A 24,724-nucleotide genomic window follows, 5' to 3' on the forward strand; every position below is an offset into this window, starting at 1 on the left:
ACTATTTTATCCTCATGTTGTTTAAATACGCATACACACAAAACTAGGTCTAAATTTCTTATGATTTTAATTCATACTACTTTGAAGTCAGAACAAATTAACAAGCTAAAACCAAATTACAAAAACAAAAATAATTCAAATTGCCAAGAGTAATTAATTGTGCTGAAACTAAACTGCCGCTTGCACTAGGGCTACGGTATGGACTATTCCTTTAATTTGCATATGCCTTTCCCAATCTGGCGGACTGAAGTCAATTTTTTTCACCACTTCTTGCACTGCTTCAGAACCTTCATCCCCGCAGTTCACAGTGATGTCATTTAGAGTTCACATGGCAGGAGTTCATCATTTGCCTGCTAAATTTGCCTTTGTTCTTTTCTCATTAGCCTGGGACAGTTAAAGTAGCCCTATTTGGTGACAACTCATTTGTAAATATAAGTGCAAACTTGGACACTGGAACTATGAGAAAGGATTTGGAAATAAAGCAATTGTGCCAATAATTCAGAATATGGTATTTTAAATTGTTAAATGAGTCTTCTAGGGAATTTCAAGACCTCTGAGAACTTGTCCTTGGACTTGTGTTTATCAAAATCAATCCTAAAATAACTATAATAGAGAGCTATTTCTCACTCTACATTGTTTCCATCCTCTTTCAGTTTTACTTTGGAGGAGACCGCAGATAAGTGCTGGGCTGGACATCAGGTGCTCCTGTGAGAAGTAAGATTGGGATGACATGGACGGACATGTCCTATGAAAATATTAGCATCTGGATAGTCAGTCAACAGAATCAAGTGGAACCAACCCTGAGGCAAAACTATGTGTTATGGCCCCATATTTTCCTGAAAATAGCCCTTTGGGCTGCTACGCAAAAGTCAGTGTTCTACTGTGGGATCCCACATCTGGCATCGTGTATAAGTTCAGGTTACTTGTGTGACTGATAGTGGATTCACACCTTAAGGTCAGCTCTCTTGATCTATAATGAAATTTTTGTCGAGTTATGAGTAGAGATTAAGAAATAGTCACTGGACAGACCTTGGTGACTCCTCTCTCAGCCAAAGAAGGGCTGCCTGTCAGGTTAGAGATGTCGTGTAGCCTAGTCCGTAAGAGCTCCGGGTTCTAGTTTGGACTTTGCTTCTTGAGAACTACTTGGCTTTGAGCAAGGTGTTTCTCTTGGATAGGCATCGGGTTGCTCTGCTGTAAGATGGGAATAATAGCAGAACTTACTTTAGAAGGCTGCAGCAAGGCCCTGGATGGAATAAAGCAGAAAAGCGCTTGATGCAATAGCCTGAATGAAGAAAAGTACTCCATCAACTGAGCCATTATTATTTACATGAATACAAAACTCAATATTGTCCTCTAGAACATGAGTTCTCAAACTTGTCTGCTGAGTAGCTACGAGAAGTAGTAATGCCTGGGTCCCACCCCCAGAGATTCTGATTCACTTGGTATGCGGTGTAGCTGGGGCACTGGGATTTTAAAAAGTCCCCAGGTGGTTCTGATACGCAGCCAAAATGGAGAATTAGCTTCTGTTCTAGAGGAGCTCACAGTAGGTGAAGTCTGGTGCCATGAATACTGGAGATTGGAATCCTTGTCCCAATCTGATAGTCGATCATTGTGTCCCTGGGCAAGTCCCCTTCCCACTCAGTTCCCCGTTTATGTAGAATGAAGGCCAGATCTCAGATGCTATGCTCTCCAGGCTCAGCACAGAGGGAAAAACCAATCTCTTAGGTTATAGCTCTATCTCCAAGCTGCTTTGAAAAAAAAAAAAAATTAAATCCATGAAAAGGCTTTTAAACTGTTCATTTAAAATAAAAATACATAAAGAACTTCATTCTTTATTTTTTACTTTTTTTACTGGTTGGTATTTATAAACATACCAAGAAGGCTGGTATTTGGAGACACAAAATCTAGAAGTTGAACTACGTAGCAGAGAAAAGGTAGAAGGGCAGGGCATGTTTTACTATAATTTACTATCAGTCACTTTCCTTCTACCACTTTACTAAGAAAACCACGGATTTGAGAATGTCTTCTACAGCATCCCTGGCTCTTGTTACACCCCTGGTAGGAAGGTTTGGGACAGGACAGGTTGAAGGTCACACCTGCGCTAGCATTTAACCCCATGGCTAGCCTCAGATTTGTGAGGATTCACCCCAGGTTCTTAGCTGTCCATTCACAACCAACTCTTAATAACTGTGCTTTAGAAAGAAGTAGACTGAAGGAAAACGTCACTGAACGTTATGTGATCTGCAAGTAGCATGATAATGGTCATGTGCAGAGCAAGGTATGGCTTACAAAATGTGTTCATGTACATTTCTTAGTGTTCACAGTAAGACTGTGAATGCATCTTTTATTTGAATTTTGTGGAGGAGAAAACTGATGCATAGAGAAGGTGATTCACTCAATGGTATTCATCCAGTAAGTGGCTAAGCAAGGACTCCCTCTCCCGTGACAAATTCCACATATCCCCACTGTACCGGGCTCACATCTGGGGCGTGAACTATGAGTCCCATAGGACTGAGTGACTCATAATCTTGTAGTGTCTGCTGTGAGAGTATTTGAATTTCTAAGATCTGTTCTCTTCTCTCCCCTCCCTAACATCTTCCTTTCCCTCCTTCATCCACTTTCTTGTGTTCTTTCTTTGGCTTTCTTTATATCCTACTCTCTTTCCCTCTTCCTGTAACAAATCTGGAAATTTCACACAGGTAGAGCCTCTTTTTTCCCTAGTGCACCTGTCATTCTCCTTGAGCACTACCCTGTTTTTCCCAAGGGAAGCCTCTTCTTGTCTTGATAGAGATGAGTTTGACTCTGGTCCCAGTGCTGCTTGATTAGAGCCCAAACACCCTTCTGAGTTCAAGCTGACTTCCTCTCACAAAGCACCGGATCCAAATCTCCAGCTGCCACTGGATCTGTGAGGAAAAGGAAATAATTCACAACCTCGAGACTCTACCCATTTCCTCCAGTTGCCTTTTGGCACTTAGGTTCTCGTATGGAATATTGCCTTTGATCATCATCTGAATTTACGCTTTAAGTCTTCACGTGGTTTGCACACCCGGCTTTGGACGTGGCGCCAACCAGAGGCTGCCCTTCCTCTGGCTCCATCCTCCCATGCATCCAGCTCCCCATAACTGAGGCACAGACCCTTCTTAAGGTAGGATATACTTTCCCTCTCCTTCAGGAGTTCTCTGTCCTACTCAAGACAGCTTTCATAAGGAAGAGAAAACAGCCAACTTCTTGTATGGGTCAGTCATAAAATCTGGCATATTTTAACTCATGCCACGAGTTCACTTATTTTAAGACTGAGGATTATTTCTTCATCAGAATGTTATGAAATGTTATGCTGTTGATCTCAACTTTCAGACTAAGAAAGTAACTACTGGGTTTTCTATAGAACTCACAATTTCGTGATAAAATTTTTTTTAGAGAACGTGGGTTTCCAGATGGTAAGATTGTGATAATAATCATTTGAATTAGACCAGAATTTAATTTTGATATTTTTCATGTAGAGGATTATTTTAGCTTCTGAATAATTTAAACAAGTTTTTGGTTTGCTGTATTCAGTGAAGAAAACAAGCTGAGTTTAGATTTCTTCCCCTTTCTTAGTCACTGTGTATTTTTTTTCTCATTTAAATCAGTGGATTATGTATTATAAGATGTGCTTCATAGAAAATGCCTATCTTATATGGAAATTGAAGGTTACAATTTTGTAATTTGAGCTTGATAATATCAGACCTGCGTTTGAAATTACATCTATTCCCTGTTCCTGAGTTCTGGCATATTTTCTATCAGCTACTGCTGCATAGCTTAAAGACTTAAAGAGAGTCACTCCTTTACCTGGCCTCATTTTTCTCATCTGTAACAAACTGGATTTGAATTAGTTCATGGCCAATGGCCTTTTCAGGTCTAACAGTCTCTTTTATATTAGCTCCAAATTGCCAATCTAAAAACATCGGGTATTAAACTTGCAAAAACACAATGATTTAGTGTAAATATCTTGTATAGCTCATCTTTTTGTGGTTACCAAAAAGAACCACAATTTAAAGTTATTTCCCTGGGACTTCCCTGGTGGCACAGTGGTTAAGAATCTGCCTGCCAATGCAGGGGACACGGGTTCGAGCCCTGGTCCGGGAGGATTCCACATGCCCCAGAGCAACTAAGCCCGTGCGCCACAACTACTGAGCCTGCGCTCTAGAGCCCGTGCTCCGCAACAAGAGAAGCCACCGCCATGAGAAGCCCGTGCACCGCAACAAAGAGTAGCCCCCGCTCACTGCAACTAGAGAAAGCCCGTGCGCAGCAACCAAGACCCAATGCAGCCAAAAATGAAATAAATTTAAAAAAAGAAAAACGAAAAAAAAAATAAATAAAGCTATTTCACTAACTAGGTAAATAATGGTTTCTTAGTCCAGACAAGACCATGGTTTTTCATTTTATTTTTAAAATTAAATTCAGTTTAATAATGACTCATATGATTAAAATATATATATTGGCACAGGCCTCATGCGATTTTAGATTAACTCCTTTTAAAGCTTAGCTGTGTTTTTAAGGTAGATTCTCAGTCATCCCAATATATAAGAATGTTGCCCTCCCAAATATGAGCCCAAGAAACTTTGAAATGGGATCCAAACCCATTCACATTTGAAAGGTTCTCCAGAAACTGTTACTTTATTTTTACCAGATAGCTCTGTGATTCTTCAAAGCCTGCAACTGCATTAAGTGGAGGGCAGCTCAGTGGGAAATGCTTGCTATCTCTGGTTGTCTCTCTCTCACTGCATGTTACCTTGACTGTGAATACCTGCATTTCATTAAAGCAATCAGCCATGCCCTTATGTATTCCTTGTGGTTGAACATACAGGGGGTGAGATGCCTGATCACTCAGCAAGAACATACAATCTTTTGAGTAATGGGGGTTTCTCAGAACCTTTAATAATTCTCAAAATTCCTTAATTTGAAGAGACAGTTCACTAAGGCTTTAAACAAGTTCCCATGACCTCACCATCTGCTTGCATTACAACAGGGTAAATCGCTCACTCTGCTTCCACTTTCCTTTTTTTGTTTTTTGAATTTTATTTATTTTTTTACACAGCAGGTTCTTATTAGTCACCAATTTTATACACATCAGTGTCTGCATGTCAATCCCAATCTCCCAGTTCATCCCCCCCACCCCCCACCACTTTCCCCCCTTGGTGTCCATACGTTTGTTCTCTACAACTATGTCTCAATTTCTGCCCTGCAAACTGGTTCATCTGTACCATGTTTCTAGGTTCCACATATATGCGTTAATATAAAATATTTCTTTTTCTGACTTACTTCACTCTGTATGAGTCTCTAGATTCATCCACGTCTCTACAAATGACCCAATTTCGTTCCTTTTTATGGCTGAGTAATATTCCATTGTACATATGTACCATTTCTTCTTTAACCATTCGTCTGTCGATGGGCATTTAGGTTGATTCCATGACCTGGCTATTGTAAATAGTGCTGCAGTGAACATTGGGGTGCATGTGTCTTTTTGAATTATGGTTTTCTCTGGGTATATGCCCAGTAGTGGGATTGCTGGATCACATGGTAAATCTATTTTTAGTTTTTTAAGGAACCTCCATACTGTTCTCCATAGTGGCTGTATCAATTTACATTCCCACCAACAGTGCAAGAGGGTTCCCTTTTCTCCACACCCTCTCCAGCATTTGTTGTTTGTAGATTTTCTGATAATGCCCATTCTAACTGGTGTGAGGTGATACCTCACTGTAGTTTTGATTTGCATTTCTCTAATAATTAGTGATGTTGAGCAGCTTTTCATGTGCTTCTTGGCCATCTGTATGTCTTCTTTGGAGAAATGTCTATTTAGGTCTTCTGCCCATTTTTGGATTGAGTTGTTGTTTGTTTTTTTAATATTGAGCAGCATGAGCTGTTTATATATTTTGGAGATTAATCCTTTGTCCGTGGTTCATTTGCAAATATTTTCTCCCATTCTGAGGGTCGTCTTTTCGTCTTGTTTGTAGTTTCCTTTGCTGTGCAAAAGCTTTGAAGTTTCATTAGGTCCCATTTGTTTATTTTTGTTTTTATTTCCATTACTCTAGGAGGTGGATCAAAAAAGATCTTGCTGTGATTTATGTCAAAGAGTGTTCTTCCTATGTTTTCCTCTAAAAGTTTTATAGTGTCTGGTCTCACATTTAGGTCTCTAATCTATTTTGAGTTTATTTTTCTGTATGGTGTTAGGAAGTGTTCTAATTTCATTCTTTTACACGTAGCTGTCCAGTTTTCCCAGCACCATTTATTGAAGACACTGTCTTTTCTCCATTGTATATCCTTGCCTCCTTTGTCATAGGTTAGTTGACCATAGGTGCGTAGCTTTATCTCTGGGCTTTCTATCCTGTTCCATTGATCTATATCTCTGTTTTTGTGCCAGTACCATATTGTCTTGATTACTGTAGCTTTGTAGTATACTCTGAAGTCAGGGAGTCTGATTCCTCCAGCTCTGTTTTTTCCCCTCAAAATTCCTTTGGCTATTTGGGGTTTTTTGTGTCTCCATACAAATTTTAAGATTTTTTGTTCTAGTTCTGTAAAAGAATGACATTGGTAATTTGATAGGGATTGCACTAAATCTGTAGATAGCTTTGAGTAGTATAGTCATTTTCATAGTATTGATTCTTCCAATCCAAGAACATGGTATATCTCTCCATTTGTTGGTATCACCTTTAATTTGTTTCATCAGTGTCTTATAGTTTTCTGCATACAGGTCTTTTGTCTCCCTAGGTAGGTTTATTCCTAGGTATTTTATTCTTTTTGTTGCAATGGTAAATGGGACTGTTTCCTTAATTTCTCTTTCAGATTTTTCATCATTATTGTATAGGAATGCAAGAGATTTCTGTGCATTAATTTTGTATCCTGCAACTTTACCAGATTCATTGATTGATTAGCTCTAGTAGTTTTTTGGTAGCATCTTTAGGATTCTCTATGTATAGTATCATGTCATCTGCAAACAGTGACAGCTTTAGTTCTTCTTTTCCGATTTGGATTCCTTTTATTTCTTTTCCTTCTCTGATTGCTGTGGCTAAAACTTCCAGAACTATGTTGAATAATAGTAGTGAGAGTGGACAACCTTGTCTTGCTCCTGATCTTAGAGGAAATGGTTTCAGTTTTTCACCATTGAGAACGATGTTGGCTGTGGGTTTGTCATATATGGCCTTTATTATGTTGAGGTAAGTTCCCTCTCTGCCTACTTTCTGGAGGGTTTTTATCATAAAGAGGTGTTGAATTTTGTCGAAGGCTTTTTCTGCATCTATTGAGATTATCATATGGTTCTTATTCTTCAATTTGTTAATATGGTGTATCACATTGATTGATTTGCCTATATTGAAGAATCCTTGCATCCCTGGGATAAATCCCACTTGATCATGGTGTATGATCCTTTTAATGTGTTGTTGGATTCTGTTTGCTAGTATTTTGTTGAGGATTTTTGCATCTATATTCATCAGTGATATTGGTCTGTAATTTTCTTTTCTTGTAGTATCTTTGTCTGGTTTTGGTATCACGGTGATGGTGGCCTCATAGAATGAGTTTGGGAGTGTTCCTTCCTCTGCAATTTTTTGGAAGAGTTTGAGAAGGATGGGTGTTAGCTCTTCTCTAAATGTTTGATAGAATTCACCTGTGAAGCCATCTGGTCCTGGATTTTTGTTTGTTGGAAGATTTTTGATCACAGTTTCAATTTCATTACTTGTGATTGGTCCCTTCATATTTTCTATTATTTCTTCCTGGTTCAGTCATGGAAGGTTATACCTTTCTAAGAATTTGTCCATTTCTTCCAGGTTGTCCATTTTATTGGCATAGAGTTGCTTGTAATAGTCTCTTAGGATGCTTTGTATTTCTGCGGTGTCTGTTGTAACTTCTCCTTTTTCATTTCTAATTTTATTGATTTGAGTCCTCTCCCTCTTTTTCTTGATGAGTCTGGTTAATGGTTTATCAATTTTGTTTATCTTCTCAAAGAACAAGCTTTTAGTTTTACTGATCTTTGCTACTGTTTTCTTTGTTTCTATTTCATTTATTTCTGCTCTGATCTTTATGATTTCTTTCCTGCTACTAAATTGGGGTTTTGTTTGTTCTTCTTTCTCTAGTTCCTTTAGGTGTAAGGTTAGATTGCTCATTTGAGATTTTTCTTGTTTCTTGAGGTAGGCTTGTATTGCTGTAAACTTCCCTCTTAGAACTGCTTTTGTTGCATCCCACAGGTTTTGGATCATTGTGCTTTCATTGTCATTTGTCTCTAGGTATTTTTTGGTTTCCTCTTTGATTTCTTCAGTGATCTCTTGGTTATTTAGTAGTGTATTGTTTAGCCTCCATGTGTGTGTGTGTTTTACGTTTTTTTCCCTGTAATTGATTTCTAATCTCATAGCGTTGTGGTCAGAAAAGAGGCTTGATATGATTTCAATATTCTTAAGTTTACTGAGGCTTGATATGTGACCCAAGATGTGGTCTATCCTGGAGAATGTTCCGTGTGCACTTGAGAAGAAAGTGTAATCTGCTGTTTTTGGATGGAATGTCCTATAAATATCAATTAAATCTATCTGGTCTATTGTGTCATTTAAAGCTTGTGTCTCCTTAGTAATTTTCTGTTTGGATGATCTCTCCATTGGTGTAAGTGAGGTGTTAAAGTCCCCCACTATTATTGTGTTACTGTCGATTTCCTATTTTATAGCTGTTAGCCATTGCCTTATGTATTGAGGTGCTCCTATGTTGGGAGCATATATGTTTATAATTGTTAACTCTTCTTCTTGGATTGATCCCATGATCATTATGTAGTGTCCTTCCTTGTCTCTTGTAACATTGTTTATTTTAAAGTCTATTTTATCTGATAAGAGTATTGCTACTCCAGCCTTCTTTTGATTTCCATTTGCATGGACTATCTTTTTCCATCCCCTCACTTTCAGTCTGTACGTGTCCCTAGGTCTGAAGTGGGTCTCTTGCAGACATCATATATATGGGTCTTGTTTTTGTAACCATTCAGCCAGTCTGTGTCTCGTGGTTGGAGTGTTTAATCCATTCACGTTTAATGTAATTATCGATATGTATGTTCCTATGACCATTTTCTTAATTGTTTTGGGTTTGTTTTTGTAGGTCCTTTTCTTCTCTTGTGTTTCCCACTTAGAGAAGTTTCTTTAGCATTTGTTGTAGAGCTGGTTTGGTGGTGCTGAATTCCCTTAGCTTTTGCTTGTCTGTAAAGCTTTTGATTTCTCCATCGAATCTGAATGAGATCCTTGCTGGGTAGAGCAATCTTGGTTTAGGTTCTTCCCTTTCATCACTTTACATATGTCATGCCACTCCCTTCTGGCTTGTAGAGTTTCTGCTGAGAAATCAGCTGTTAACGTTATGGGAGCTCCCTTGTATGTTATTTGTCGTTTTTCCCTTGCTGCTTTCAATAATCTTTGTCTTTAATTTTTGCCAGTTTGATCACTATGTGTCTTGGTGTGTTTCTCCTTGGGTTTATCCTGTATGGGACTCTCTGTGCTTCCTGGACTTGGGTGGCTATTTCCTTTCCCATGTTAGGGAAGTTTTCGACTATAATCTCTTCAAATATTTTCTTGGGTCCTTTCTCTCTCTCTTCTCTTTCTGGGACCCCTATAATGCGAATGTTGTTACATTTAATGTTGTCCCAGAGGTCTCTTAGGCTGTCTTCATTTCTTTTCATTCTTTTTTCTTTATTCTTTTCCGCAGCAGTGAATCCCACCGTTCTGTCTTTCAGGTCACTTATCTGTTCTTCTGCCTCAGTTATTCTGCTATTGATTCCTTCTAGTGTAGTTTTCATGGCAGTTATTTTATTGTTCATCTCTGTTTGTTCTTTAATTCTTCTAGGTCTTTGTTAAACATTTCTTGCATCTTCTCGATCTTTGCCTCCATTCTTTTTCCGAGGTCCTGGATCATCTTCACTATCATTATTCTGAATTCTTTTTCTGGAAGGTTGCTTATCTCCACTTCATTTAGTTGTTTTTCTGGGGTTTTATCTTGTTCCTTCACCTGGTACATAGCCCTCTGCCTTTTCATCTTGTCTGTCTTTCTGTGAATGTGGTTTTTGTTCCACAGGCTGCAGGATTGTAGTTCTTCTTGCTTCTGCTGTCTCTCCATTTTCTCCAAATGGGAAGTGGACCTGATTTCTGTCTCCATCATCCAGAAGACATGTGATCTTGAGCACCTTCCACCTCTTCCTTCAGAATCCACAGCTCACCACCTTTGAGGAATGATGCAGGGCCAGTGGGGCCATGCTGACTTGCTACACTGAGGGGAAAGAGTTTTTTCTGCATGTTTGCATTTCTCCTACTGCAGGTATTCAATCTATGGCAAATGAACTCAGACTTTCCATGTCTATCCGAACATTCCTTACTAGCAGGTGTGTGGATCTGTCTTATTATTAAGATAAATATTATTGCTGAAAATAACTGCAGGCTATTTTGTACTCCCAGAGCATGGTGTACCCAGGACTCAATGGTATTACTGTTAGTTTAATTGTCTGTCTCTCCTAGGAGACTGATCTTTCTGAGGACGGTAGCTTTGTCACATTCATTTTTATGTCCTGCAGCTCCTCGTATAGTTCCTAAGGTTGACTGACTCACTGAGTGGTCTGGTGATGAGAACTCAGTAAGAGATAGTCTTTAGCCCCATTTTATATGAGGGAGGCCAAGTGTTCTGACCAAGGACTCTAAACTAGTAAATTGCCCAAATGGAATGAAACCCCAGATATTCTGGTAACCTAGTTATTCATACCACAACATTTATTTATACTATACCATACGATCCATGAAAGAACAGCATATGTGGGAGAAAATGAACTTGAAGCTGGGACTTAACAAATTGATAAAATTTCTATCAGTACAGGGAAGAAAATATCAGGGAGTAGAAAGTGAAGTGGGGGGGGGTACAGGGGCAGAACCTGGATATGGACTTGGTCCATGTAGGCGTTAATGACTCATTTTGCTTAATTGGAGTTAAAGTCTAAGCTGGGGAAGAGTGGAAACAAAAATAGTTGGGTAGATTTGGGTCTGATTTTGAAGGGTCTTGAATGTGAGCTGGTGGTACTGCTATAGGACAACTATAAATTAGAATCTTTTGTGACAGTCTTTTACATTTGGCTTGTCCTCATTGACATTTAAAATACTCTTATAGATATTATATGTTTTCATCTTTTTAAATTACCTTGTGAGGTAGGAAAATGCTAGATGACTTTAAGAGCCTGAAGCTGGAGCCTTAAGGTGGTATCAAGCTGCACCATCCTGCAGGGTGCTTCTCCTTTACCTGCTTGTAGAAAGAACTAGAATCTCCTGGAACAGGCTGTGTGGTTCTGAATGTTTTTCCCCTAAATTTTATATAACTTTTCCAAGGTGTCCATGGCAGAAAAAGAATCTACAATACACATTCATACACTATAATATTGTGTTCGTGTTTACCTTTTCATCCCAAAGCTAACTGTTAAACAAAGCTTTGTGCCATTATAACTCATCAGGAACCCGTGGCTGGATTTTGCGATCTTTGTCCTTTTACTGGGTGCCAAGTGCAGCTTTGCTGGGCTCTCCTTCACTCATGTAGTGTCCGTTAGTCACTCAGCAGGCATGGAGACTCTGCTCAGGTCATAGTGAAGTGTCAGACACAATTCCTGCATTCAAGAAACTGACAATTGATGAAAGAAGACAACATTTTTGTGTAATTTCTAGTAAAATGTAATAAGTTATTCAAATAAATAGTCTTGGGCAGAGAAATTTTAAACAAACAATATGAGAGTTTGTTACTTTAAGTTTTCTGCTCAAATATGTATGCTGTGTATATATTTCTTAGATATATATTATTTCTTAAATATATATTATATTAGATTTGTACACACAACTTACAAATACCACACCACACAAATATGTGTTTCAAAACGTAGAATAGCTGTGCAGAACATTCTTGAACTCAATGAACTCCACTCTTGCCAAAGAGCAAAATGTTTGCCTTGACAACTAATACACACACACACACACACATACTCACACATAATGCACACCCATACATACATATATTAATACTTGGGCTATAGAAGTTCCCATCTTACATAACAATAAAACACTGAAATAGTTAGAACCTTCTATCAACTGGGTAGATATGAGAACTGTAAATAAAAATTTATACTTTTAGGAAAGAGGAAAAATAACCATATACTTTTTCTGAATAGCTACTCAAAAAACTACTAAAATAATTGAAATTGACATTTGTCTGACCTGAATTTGCTTTTGAGAGGAGTAATATATATTCGACTCTTCCTGATCATTAGGGTTAATAAAACATGCATCTTTTACTTTTCCCCCTCTTCTGGACAAGCAACTGATAGTTGAGATTAGATAAGAGAAGTAGTAGTACTTCTGGTACAAATATTAGTACCAGTCAATGTTAATGGAACTCAGCAACCATTAATTCATCCATTTGTATTTACTGAGCTCAAGTCCAGGCAAATAGAACCAATGGTAGGGAATAAGGATAAAAAATATGCAGAATACAAATTGCACATTCTAAACATAGCCACAGAAATATTTCCCATCCCACATGCTCTTCCAGAACTTTCCCTCTCCCCCTCAAGAGGTAGAATGTGTACCTTCCTCCCTTGAATTAGGCTTTTGTGACTGAATTAACTAATAGAATTCAGCAGCCCTGACTTCTGAGACTAAGGTCATAAAAGCAATACAGCTTCTGGTTGTCTCAGGACACTTGCCTTGCCTTGCTACTTGTTGACTTGCCATTTAAGAAGTCTGAGGCTGCCATCTTGTGAGGAAGCCCAAACTAATTCATGTGGAGAAAACACACAGAGAACTGAGAGTACATGAAGAGAAGAGATGCCCAGTTAGCCCTCAGCTGTTTTAGCCCTCCACTATTCTAGCTCCAGCCACTGTCTGCCTATGACTGCATGAGAAATGCCAAGCCAACACTGCCCAACTAAGCAATTCCCAAATTCCTGACCCCCAGCAATCATAGAGATAAATGATTTTTGTTGTTTTAAGCAATTTTGGGGGTTGTTACACGGTAATAGATATCCAGAACAGAGCACACAGAATACTGCCCTTAGTAAGTTCTAATTTAGTGAGAAATATCACTTTTAATAATTTACATAAGTTACATAATAAATTACAATAACAATTACATTATGAAAGGAGGTAGTTATAAGTGCTACAAGAGAAAAGCTATTAAAGTACAGGAACTCAGAGAAAGGTGAGATAAGGTGTTCCAGAAACTACCATCAACAATCTCAAAGAGGAGCTGCTGGGTGAGCTTAAATTAAGAATGAAATTTGGATATGTAGAGGTGAGAAAATTCCAGGTAAAAGGAACAAGTTACCCACAAATGTACAACTAGTTCAATACATAAATTTGCACATTTCTCAATTATAATGGCCAGTTCAAACCCTATGGCCAGTTCAAATGCTACAGGATTAGCATTTCTGTGACATCTTTTGTTAATCCGTCTTACGGCAAAATTAACACTATATTTTTGCATCCAATTTGGAATTCATATCTGTTATATTTGATATATATTATCTTGAGAGTTGCTGGGATTTGCGGCATCCCCTGTAGTCAAAAAGCACATTGCCATGAGCCTGAACCTCTGGCAGACTTTGGTAAAAAAAGGGAAGAATGAGACATAGTCCTGATCTTAACCTCACAGTGGCGGTGCAGGGTACCGGGCATTATAAGAAAGGTGAATTACGAGATGCTGAAGGCAGGAAGGAGGGAGTTAGCAACCATGCCTGAGGGGATCTGAGAAAGCAGCCTTTTAACTGAATCATTAAGGACTCAGTTGTGCCAGGCAGAAAGAGAAAGACTTCCGGGCACAGGAGACAGAAAGAAAAATGGCCCCCAAACATAAAACATGGTGTGTTTTGGGAACAGCAAATAGTTCAGTAGATCCAGAGAGCAATATTTAAGGGGGGAAGATAAGACTGGAGAAGGAAGCAGGAACCAGCTTGCTGAGGAGTTTGGACTCCATCCCAAAGGTGACAGGGAGAATCTTTGAAAGGTCACGAAGTATTCAGTCTACACGTTCAAATTGTAATTATTTCTGCCACAGCCATTTTCCCTATGTATGGTTTCTGGGACTAGAATGCAATCTTTGATGAAAAGCCATCTCACTTTTGCCTACTTTAAAATTCTGTCATCCATCTCCCCAATGGATAGTATTCACCCTAATGATTGGACCTAATGTAGCTGAAAGAAATGCCACCTTACAGGAATCAGAAGCAATCTATTCCAAAGTGTTTTCCACTGACTGTTCTTTCTGGAAATGTGGTTTCTCATGCCATGAAACTTGCATGATGCCATAAAGACACTAATTGTAGTAATTTATGGATGGTGGCTCTGTCAGACCCATTTGATCTCCTAGAGGTGGATTAATTACAATTTGAGGACCCCCAAGCCCTATACAAAAACCACCTTATTAGCCTGTTCCCACCGTTAGGAAATCGGGTGGTAAATAATTCAAGATAAATACGATCCCAGTGGGGAATTGCAAGTGCCTATATTTCATGACCCGTGACATCCCTTGTGACATGTGATGCTGTGCTGAGGGGACCATGGGCTCCTTAATGAGCCCTCACATATTGGCACTGCTTCCTTTGGTTCAGCTTATCTGATCTGCCTGAAGCCTTTTCATTCATCATCCTCGGCAATGAAGGACAATTCTTCCAGAAAACCCATTCCCATATTTCTTCTTTTCTGTAAGGCTGATGGTGCTCTAAATGCTTTATGATTTTTTTTTCCATTCAGGTGTTTTAGAGTGCCAGGAGGATACTTTAAATTCAGCCACCATTGTTAAGATATTTGGTTTTTAGTTTTATTCAATTAGAAAACAAATCCTTCCTGGATAGTTAAAAATTCTGGCTGTCTATTGAATGGTGAACAGTGCAGATATGGGTCTAGTCTCAAGGAGTTTACTGTATAGCTCTGTATTGTTGGGAAAAGAGCAACGTTAAAAATTACAGTATTGTATAACACGACATTGTAAAGAAACTATACTCCAATAAAAAAAAAATTAAAAGTATTGTAGAGCTGACAGAACACTTTCACACACATGTCCTTTGAACACTTTTGGATGTTAGTGTTACTTGGGCACACCAGCTGGCCTGGGGTATAATTTGTTCTGAGGGTTAATTTGGTTTTCCTAAATTTCTGTACCAGACTTTGGCCCATGCCCTTCTCTAGGGTGAGTACCTTCAATACATATGGTTCTGAAGTAAGTAATTTACATTCTTATGTTATCTAACTCCTAAAATAACCCTGGAGAGAAGTACTGGTAACCTAATTTTACCAATGAGGAAATCAAAGTTTCAAGATGTTCCGTGACTTGCCTCAGTTACAGGGCTAGTCCATGGAATTGCTTAGTTCGCAGTCCTGGGCTGTCTGACTTGAAAGGTCTTTGTCTTATTCACTGCTCTAAGTTACCTTAGATACCTGTGTAAAATAATTTCTGGAAGTTTCCTTCTAATTAGGATTTTAAGAATATGACAAAGGGATTGCTGGGTGCTTATGACAATTATAACATGTAATTCAGTTATTTTAGTGAACGTAATATAGAGGACAGATCTTAGCTATGGTCATCTGTCCTTTGAGATTTGGATAAAATTGATCCAATTTTCTGCTTGCACTAAACTCTTATGTCCCGTGTTTGCTTTCTCCTTACCCATCCAGGAGTGGCATGCAATTTGTGCTCTATGAGTTCTCTTAGAAATGGTTGTATGTAAAACATAGACTTCGTTAAAAATTTGGGGGGCAGTGATTGAGTTTTAATTTGTAACAGTGAAAACAAAATTAAATATTATGCATACCATAAAATTAAATATATTAATTTTATTACAGGAAGAATAGAGTAGCTAGAGATCACAGTGTAGAAACAATAAAAATCAAAGTTGTCTTTCACTTTATATCATATATTTTATCTTTAATATATCATACGTGAGATGCGTGTCTTTCTGACATCTCACCACTTGGAAATCCTTCCTCTTGCTACCTTTCTCAAGGCACCAGGACCCAGCCATGCTCAGGCTCGCCACTCCTCTTCAAAAGCCTCCTTGTAGCTCAGTCCCCCTCACTGTTTTTTTTACGTGTAGAATTTAGTTTTCTATCTTCTCTAAGTGGTTTATCAACATGCTCTCCAAAGATAAAGGCCATTTACCTCTTTACTCATCTTTTAGTAGCCTGGCAAACCTGTAAGTACTTAAGTTTCATCATTTCCTCTTCCACTCAAAGTCCTCATCATTGTAAAGATAAGAAATTGACCATTTTCACTCCTTACTATCCATATGCTAACCCCCAAAATATTCAAAGGGAGAAGCTTCTACCATCAGAACTGGTTTCATGTATCTACTTAAAAAATTTTTTTCTTGCTGCGTATTCACATACTACACAGATACACAGTCTATTATGAAGTAATATTCTGTTATTTTTCAAGTAGTTCCTCACTAAGAAGTGGAGGGAAACTCTAAGAAGATACTTTTTCACTTCATTTTGGGCATTGTCCCATTCTACCAACTCTCTTGCGTATGTTCCATATTTGCCCCTACTTCACATTGGCCTGTGTATACTTACTTTCACGTGTATGGATCATTTGAAGAAAATGTTTTGTCTTTTTAGCTTAGTCAAGGAGATGGCTGAGGTTCTGCATTATAGGATCCGGGGGAGCATTGGACTCTAGGTAGAGCTGGATAGCTGAGTGCCAACTTGACTCATGTTAATATACTAGCTGTGCAACATTGGACAAGCACACTACCTCTCTAAGCTTTATTTTTCTTATGGTAAAATAAGGAACAAGTAATAAGTATTGTGAAGATTAAAATTGAAATCATTCTAGGAGGAGCATTTAACATGGTGCTTGGCATATAGAAAGCACTCAACAAATGCAAGTTGCTAATCTCATTATTATTTCTATTCTTTCCAAAACGAATTGTGAATGCTTGTCTCTAGTTATTTATTACTTTAGGAATAAAGTCACACCTTTGCAAAACCCACAGCTCCCTGTTTCTTCTTTCAATGTTCTATGCTCCAACCTGTTGCTTATGTGTTCTGTGCCTAAAGGGGGATTTATCTTCTTTTACACAGAAATGAACTACTGTTTGGGCAGAAAATGGATGCCTTGACCCTCTTTGTACAATACTATTTAAATCAAACATTTTCTTCCAAACTTTACCTGCCCAGTGTTGTAACTTTAGGTGTATCTCTGGTGAATCATTTCTTCCTGACGTTGTGTTTGCTACATTAGTTCATATTATCCTGTTTTATAGAGGATGAACTGGAGATCAGAGGTTGAGTCACATGTATGGTGTAGCCATGTAACTAGCCAATACCTCCCCAGAGTTTGATTCATAGAAGGGTCCAAAACATGTTTGTTCCTTGAAGAAGTCATTCAGCAAATACTTCTTGTGCAACGAGATAGTGATGAAATCGATGCATGTTCACAGAAATTCTAAAATGGTAGGTCTGCACCGTTATTAGGCTGAACGATAAACTTTGTCCTTTTCAGTAAAATCTTTATCCATCTGTGAAGCACTGTCGAGCCATTAGCAAGGAAATGTGAAAATGTACTTAGGTTGATCTGTGTGTGCCTTCCCCACCCGTCTCTATAACACAGAAGTCCAATAATGTTTTTCTCCCTGAACAGACAGACAAAAACACCATGAATTGTGTGCAATCCAGTGAGAACATTACCTGGAGTTTCCATCCTGGGCTTGATGTAAAAACCGTAACAACTCTTACTGACTTCAGTTGGAAAATAAAATCATCTTCCAGAAAGGCTGAGGACAGGTGTAAAGGCTAAGACAGCCTCTAAATTATTCCTCTTCAGAGGAGGTTTGGCACTTTAGAGCAATTCAATTACGGTCTTAGAGAAAAGGGGACCTCTGAGGTCACCTCAATGTACCTCACCACAGGTATCAAGCTGCTCACAGAAGTTGCCACTTATCCAGGGAACACAGCATCCCAACTGTCTCAGGACGGGCTGAGATTCTAAAATTCCCTGGATTATTCTCACTTTGGTCCCTTCTCTCAATCAGTACTAATTAACCTTAGCTCAAGCCTTAAGATTTCTTCTCTAGGCTCTGGCGTCAGGCTAACACGTCTCTGTCTGGTGTCTAGCCCCCGTTCCACTCAATCGCAATTGCCCAACATTCTTTTTAACTATAAATCTGCCCATGTTAATTCTCTGCTCAGAATGTTTCAACTCTTTGCATGGCCTTCAAAGACCGAAATGTTTTGGTCTCTGTCTACCTATTCCATTTCATTTTCTTTCTCACATCTTATGTTCCACTAGTATTGACATCTCTGTGCCTTTACACATGCCGTTTTCTTTTTGGTACCTTGTCCTTCCTCTGCCTCACTGTTCAGTCATCATCTCTTCCCAAATGTATGCCTCTTCCCCTCTGCTGGGCGAAGGGTCCTGTTTTTCCCTTTGAACATCCTCTGCTTACCATTCCAAAGGAGTGTTCTGTCCTTCAGTGAAATCATCATCGGAGGCTAAACACTCATCCTGATATGGCTTAAATATGTTGTTTTAAATTTGAATTCAAATCCTTTCAAGCTTTAGTCTTCAATAGATGCTCTGTGACTGAACATATTAGAGACTGTTTATATAATGGTTTAACACATAGTTTTTCTTTTTATAAATTGAGGTATAGTGGACTTAACAACATTATATTACTTACAATATTATATTAGTTTCAGGTATACAATGTAGTGATTCAATATTTTTGTAGATTATAAACCATACAAAGTTATTATAAAATATTGACTACATTCCCTGTGCTGTACAGCACATCACTGTGACTTATTTATTTTATAGCTGGCAGTTTGTACCTCTTAATCCCCTTCATCTATTGATATTTTGCCTCTCTTCTTACCCCTCTCCCTTCTGGTAAGCCCTAGTTTGTTCTCTGTAAGTTTGCTTCTATTTTGTTATATTTGTTCATTTGTTTTGTTTTTTAGATTCCATATATAAGTGAAAACATACAGTGTTTGTCTTTCTGTCTGATTTTCTCACTAAGCATAAAAACCTCCAGGTCTATACTTGTTGCAAATGGCAAGATTTCATTCTTTTATATAGCTGCATAATATTCCAGTGTGTGTGTATATCTCACATCTTCCTTATCGATCCATTTGCTGATGGGCACTTAGGTTGCTTCTGTATCTTGGCTACTGTATAATAAATAATGCTGCAATTAACACTGGGGTAAATATATCTTTACAAATTAGTGTTTTCATTTTCTTCAGATATATACCCAGGAGTAGAACTGCTAGATCACATGGTAGCTCTATTTTAAACTTTTTGAGGAACCTCCATACTGTTTTCCATAGCAGCTGCACCAATTTACATTCCCATTGACAGTGTACTATGGTACTCTTTTCTCCACATTCCCTCCAACAGTTATTTCTGTCTTTTTGACTACTGTCATTCTGACAAGTGTGTTGGTGATATCTCACTGTGGTTTTGATTTGCATTTCCTTGATGATTAGTGATGTTGAGCATCTTTTCAGGTGCCTGTTGGCCATCTACATGTCTTTTTGGAAAAATGACTATTCAGGTCCTCTGCCCTTTCTTTTTTTTTTAATTTTTTTTTTTTTTTATTTATGGCTGTGTTGGGTCTTCGTTTCTGTGTGAGGGCTTTCTCTAGTTGTGGCAAGTGGGGGCCACTCTTCATCACAATGCGCGGGCCTCTCATTATCGCGGCCTCTCCTGTTGCGGAGCACAGGCTCCAGACGTGCAGGCTTAGCAATTGCGGCTCACGGGCCTAGCTGCTCTGCGGCATGTGGGATCTTCCCAGACCAGGGCCCGAACCCGTGTCCCCTGCATTGGCAGGCAGATTCTCAACCACTGCACCACCAGGGAAGCCCCTCTGCCCATTTTTTAATCAGCTTTTTTTTATATTAAGTTGTATGAATTCCTTATGTATCTTGAATATTAAACCCTTATCATACACATCATTTGCTTACTACTCAGTGGGTTGCCTTTTTGTTTTGTTGATTTCCTTCACTGTGAAACAGCTTTTTAGTTTTATTAGGTCCCATTTGTTTATTTTTGCTTTTGTTGCCCTTACCTGAGGAGAGAGTTCCAAAAAATATTGCTAAAACTGATTTCAAAGAGTGTATTGCTTGTGTTTTCCTCTAGAATTTTTATGGTTTCAGATCTTATGTTTAAGTCTAATCCATTTGAGTTTTTTCTTGGATGTGGTGTGAGAAAATGCTCTAGTTTCTTTTATATATGGCTGCCCAGTTTTCCCAACACTGCTTATTGAAGAGACTGTCTTTTCCCTGTTGTATGTTCTTGCCTCCTTTGTTGTAGATTAATTGTATGGTTTTATTCCTGGGCTCTCTATTCTGTTCTATTGATCTATGTGTCTTTTTTGGTGCCAGTACCATACTGTTTTGATTACCGTAGTTTTGTAGTATAGCTTGAAATCAGGACATGTGATACCTCCAACTTTGTCTTCTCAAGATTGCTTTAGCTATTTGGGGTCTGTTGTGGTCACACACAAGTTTTAAATAAATAAAGGATTATTTATTCTAGTTTTGTCAAAAATGCTGTGGGTAATTTCATAGGGAGTGCATGGAATTTGTAGACTGCTTTGGGTAGTATGGACATTGTAGCACTATTAATTCATGTGATCCATGAGCATGGTATATCTTTCCATTTATTTGTGCCATCTTCAATTTCTTTCATCAATGTCTTATTTTTCAGCATATAGGTCTTTCCCCTCCTTGGTTAAGTTTATTTCTAAGTGTTTTATTCTTTTTGATTTGATTTTAAATGGGACTGTTTTCTTGATTTTGCTTTTTGATAGTTCATTTTTTAAAAAAATATTTTCATGAGATTCTTGTCTGCTTACATTCTTTTTATTTATGTACATGTGTATGTATGGCTGTGTTGGGTCTTCGTTTCTGTGCGAGGGCTTTCTCCAGTCGCGGCAAGTGGGGGCCACTCTTCATCGCGGTGTGAGGGCCTCTCACTATCGTGGCCTCTCTTTACGGAGCACAGGCTCCAGACGCGCAGGCTCAGCAATTGTGGCTCACGGGCTGAGTTGCTCCACGGCACGCGGGATCCTCCCAGACCAGGGCTCGAACCCACGTCCCCTGCATTGGCAGGCAGACTCTCAACCACTGCACCACCAGGGAAGCCCCCTGATAGTTCATTTTTAGTGTATAAAAATGCAACACATTTCTGTATATTAATTTTTTATCCTACAAATTTACTGAAATCATTTATTCTAACAGTTTTTTTATGAAGTCTTTAGGTAGACTCTATATATAGTATCATATCATCTTCTAATAGTGGCAGTTTTACTTCTAGCCTTCCTGTTTGGATGCCTTTTATTCCTTTTTTGTTGTCTGATTGTTGTGGCTACAACTTCCAATAAATATTAGCTAGGGTGTGTCATAAATGGCCTTTATTATGTGGAGATATTTTCCATCTCTACTAACTTTGTTGAGAACTTGTATCGAGATGATATTGAATTTTGTCAGATGCTTTTTCTACGTCTATTGAGATGATCATGTAATTTTTATCCTTTGTTAATGTAGTGTAGCATGTTGATTGATTTGTAGATATTGACCCATCCTTGCATCCCTGAGATGAATTCCACTTGATCATAATGTATGATCTTTTTAATGTATTGTTGAATTCAGTTTGCTAATATTTTGTTGAGGATTTTTGCATCTATGTTCGTCAGGGATATTTGCCTGTAATTTTCATTTTTTGTGGTGTCTTTGTCTGGTTTTAGTATCAGGGTAATGCTGGCCTTGTAGAATGAGTTTGAAAGTGTTCCCTCCTCTTCATACTTTTGACATAGTTTGAGAAGGATAGGTATTGACTCTTCTTTAAGTGTTTGGTAGAATTCCTCTGTGAAGTCTGGTCCTGAACTATTGCTTGTTGGCAGTTTTTTGATTAGTGATTCAGTTTCATTACTAGTGATCAGTCTGTTCAGATTTTCTACTTCTTCCTAATTTGGTCTTGGATGATAATATATTTCTAGTTATTTATCCATTTCATCTAGGTTTTCCAATTTGTTGACGTATATCTGTTCATAGTATTCTCTTATCATTGTTTGTATTTATGTCATATTGATTGTAACTTTTCCTCTTTCATTTTAATTGTACTTATTTGGGCCCCCTCTTTTTTTTCTTGATGAGTCTGGCTAAAGATTTATCAATTTTGTTTATCTTTTCAACAAACCAGCTCTTAGTTTCATTTATCTTTTCTATTGTTTTTTGGTCTCTATTTTATTTATTTCTGCTCTGATCTTTATTATTTCCTTCCTTCTGCTAATTTTTGCCTCTGTTCTTCTTTTTCTAATTCCTTTAGGTGGAAAGTTAGGCTTTTCATATGAGACTTCTCTTGCTTCATTAGGTAGACCTGTATTGCTATAAACTTCCTTCTTAGAACTACTTTTGCTGTGTCCCACAGATTTTGGAAAGTTGTATTTCTGTTTTCATTCATCTCAATGTATTTTTTTGGTATCCTCTTTGATTTCTTCATTGACCCATTACTTTTGTAGTAGCATGGTGTTTAGTCTCTGTGTGTTTGTGTTTTTTCCAGTTTTCTTCCTAGAGTTGATTTCTAGTTTCTTACTGTTGTGGTCAGTAAAGTTGCTTGATATGATTTCAGTCTTCTTAAATTTACCAAGACTTGTTTTGTGGCCTAGCATGGTGATCTATCTTGGAGAACGTTCCATGTGTGCTTGAAAAGAATGTGTATTCTGTTGTTTTTGGATGGATGTTCTATAGATATCTATTAAGTCCATCTGGTCTAATGTGTCATTTAAGGCCACTGTTTCCTTATTGATTTTATATCTGGATGATCTATCCATTGATGTAAATGGAGTATTACAGTCAATTTCTCCCTTTATGTCTGTTAATATTTGCTTTATATATTTAGGTACTTCTGTATTAGGTTATATGTTTGAGAATGTTATATTCTCTTCTTGGATTGACTCTTTTATCATTATATATAATGATAAATGATATATAATGCCCTTGTCTTTTGTTATAGACTCAGTTTTAAAGTCTACTCTGATATGAGTATTGCTACCCCAACTTTCTTTTTACTTCCATTTGCATGGAAATCTTTTTCTATCGCTCACCTTTAATCTGTGTGTATCTTTAGCTCTGAAGTGAGGCTCTTGTAGACAGAATTTGTATGGGTCTTTTTTTTTAACCATTCAGCCACCCTATCTTTTGATTGGAGCATTTAGTCCATTTACTTTTAAAGTGATTATTGATAGGTATGTACTTGTTGCTATTTTGTTACATGTTTTCTGTTTTGTTTTGTACTTATTCTCAGTTCTTCTTTTAGTCTCTTGTGGTTTGATGATTTTCTTTAATGTTATGTTTCGGTTCCTTTACCTTTGTTTTTGTGCATATATTATAGGTTTTGGGTTTGTGGTTACCATGAGGTTAATATCTATCAATATCTTATCTATTTTTTTAACTGATAATTGTTTAAGTTCAAACATTCTAAAAGCTCTACATTTTTTACTCCCTCCCATATTTTATATTTTTGATATTATATTTTTATATCTTTATATATATTTCATAACTGTTTATTATATTTATAGTTGATTTTACAATTTTTATCTTTTAACCTTTGCACTAGCTTTATAAAGTGTTTGATACACTGCCTATTCTATATATTTGTCTTTAGCAGAAAGATTTTTACCTCATATATTTTCTTTATTTTTGTTACTGGCCTTTTCTTTTCTGCTTAAAGAGGACCCTTTAACATTTTCTATGAGGTCAGTTTAGTTGTGATGAACTTATTTTTTGCTTATCTCTCCTTAAATTCTGAATGATAATCTTGCTGGGTAGAGTATCATTGGGTTCCCCCCCCCCTTTCAGAACTTTAAATATAACATGCCACTCCCTTCTGTCCTACAAAATTTATGCTAAAAAAAATCAGCTGATAGCCTTATGGGAGCTCCCTACTATGTGACTCTGTTTTGCTCTTGCTGCCTTTAAAATTTTCTCTTTAAGTTTTGCTGTTTTAATTATGATAGGTCTTGGTGTGGGTCTCCTTGGATTCATCTTGTTGGGACTCCTCTCTGTGATTCCTGGACCTGGATATCCATTTCCTTCTCAGATAAGGGGATATTTTCAGCCATTATTTCATCAAATGCATTTTAGGTCCCTTTCTCTCTCTCTTTGCTTTCTGGGAACCCTATAATACAAATGTTAGTATACTTGATGTTGTTGTCCCAGTGGTCCCTTAAACTATCCTCATTAGTTTTTTTTTTTTTTTTGCTGTTCTGATTGTGTGATTTCCACTATTCTTTCTATCTTCCAGGCCACTTATGTATGTGTTCTTCTGTATTGCCTAATTTGCTGTTGCTTCCTTCTAGTGTTTTTTGCTGTTGCTTCCTTCTAGTGTGTTTTTCACTTAAGTTATTGTATTCTTCAGCTTTGATTGGTTCTTTTTTACATCTTCTAATTCTTTCTTGAAGTTCTCACTATGTTCCTCTATTTTTTTCTGAGTTCAGTGAGCACTGACTACTGTTTTGAATTCTTTGTCAGGTAAATTAGTTATCTCAGTTTCATTAGATTTTTTTTTTCTTAGATTTTATCTTGTTCTTTGTTTTGGAACATATTTCCTTTGCTTTTCGTTTTGTTTATTTGACTTTGTTTTTCTCTATGAAATGAGGCAAAACAGTTACCCATCCTGGACTCAAAGGAGTGCCCTTATGTATGCAGTCTGC

General features: G+C 37.7%; 2 long non-coding RNA genes across 2 annotated transcripts in view; both read left to right on the forward strand.

Moving 5' to 3' along the window:
* The window catches only part of LOC309643627, a 98,233-nt gene extending 95,540 nt beyond the window's left edge, over positions 1-2,693 (forward strand). The window contains exon 3 of the long non-coding RNA XR_014253910.1: positions 654-2,693. This is a non-coding gene — a long non-coding RNA (uncharacterized lncRNA). The remainder of the gene's footprint in view (positions 1-653) is intronic.
* A 6,738-nt stretch (positions 2,694-9,431) lies between these two features.
* Positions 9,432-22,651, forward strand: LOC309643633. Its single transcript, XR_014253916.1, has 2 exons — positions 9,432-19,564; positions 19,872-22,651. It is a non-coding gene; the product is annotated as an uncharacterized lncRNA (long non-coding RNA).
* The last annotated feature ends 2,073 nt before the right edge of the window (positions 22,652-24,724 follow it).

Source organism: Balaenoptera physalus (genome assembly GCF_965194825.1).
Source record: "Balaenoptera physalus genome assembly, chromosome: 15".
NCBI lineage: Eukaryota > Metazoa > Chordata > Mammalia > Artiodactyla > Balaenopteridae > Balaenoptera > Balaenoptera physalus.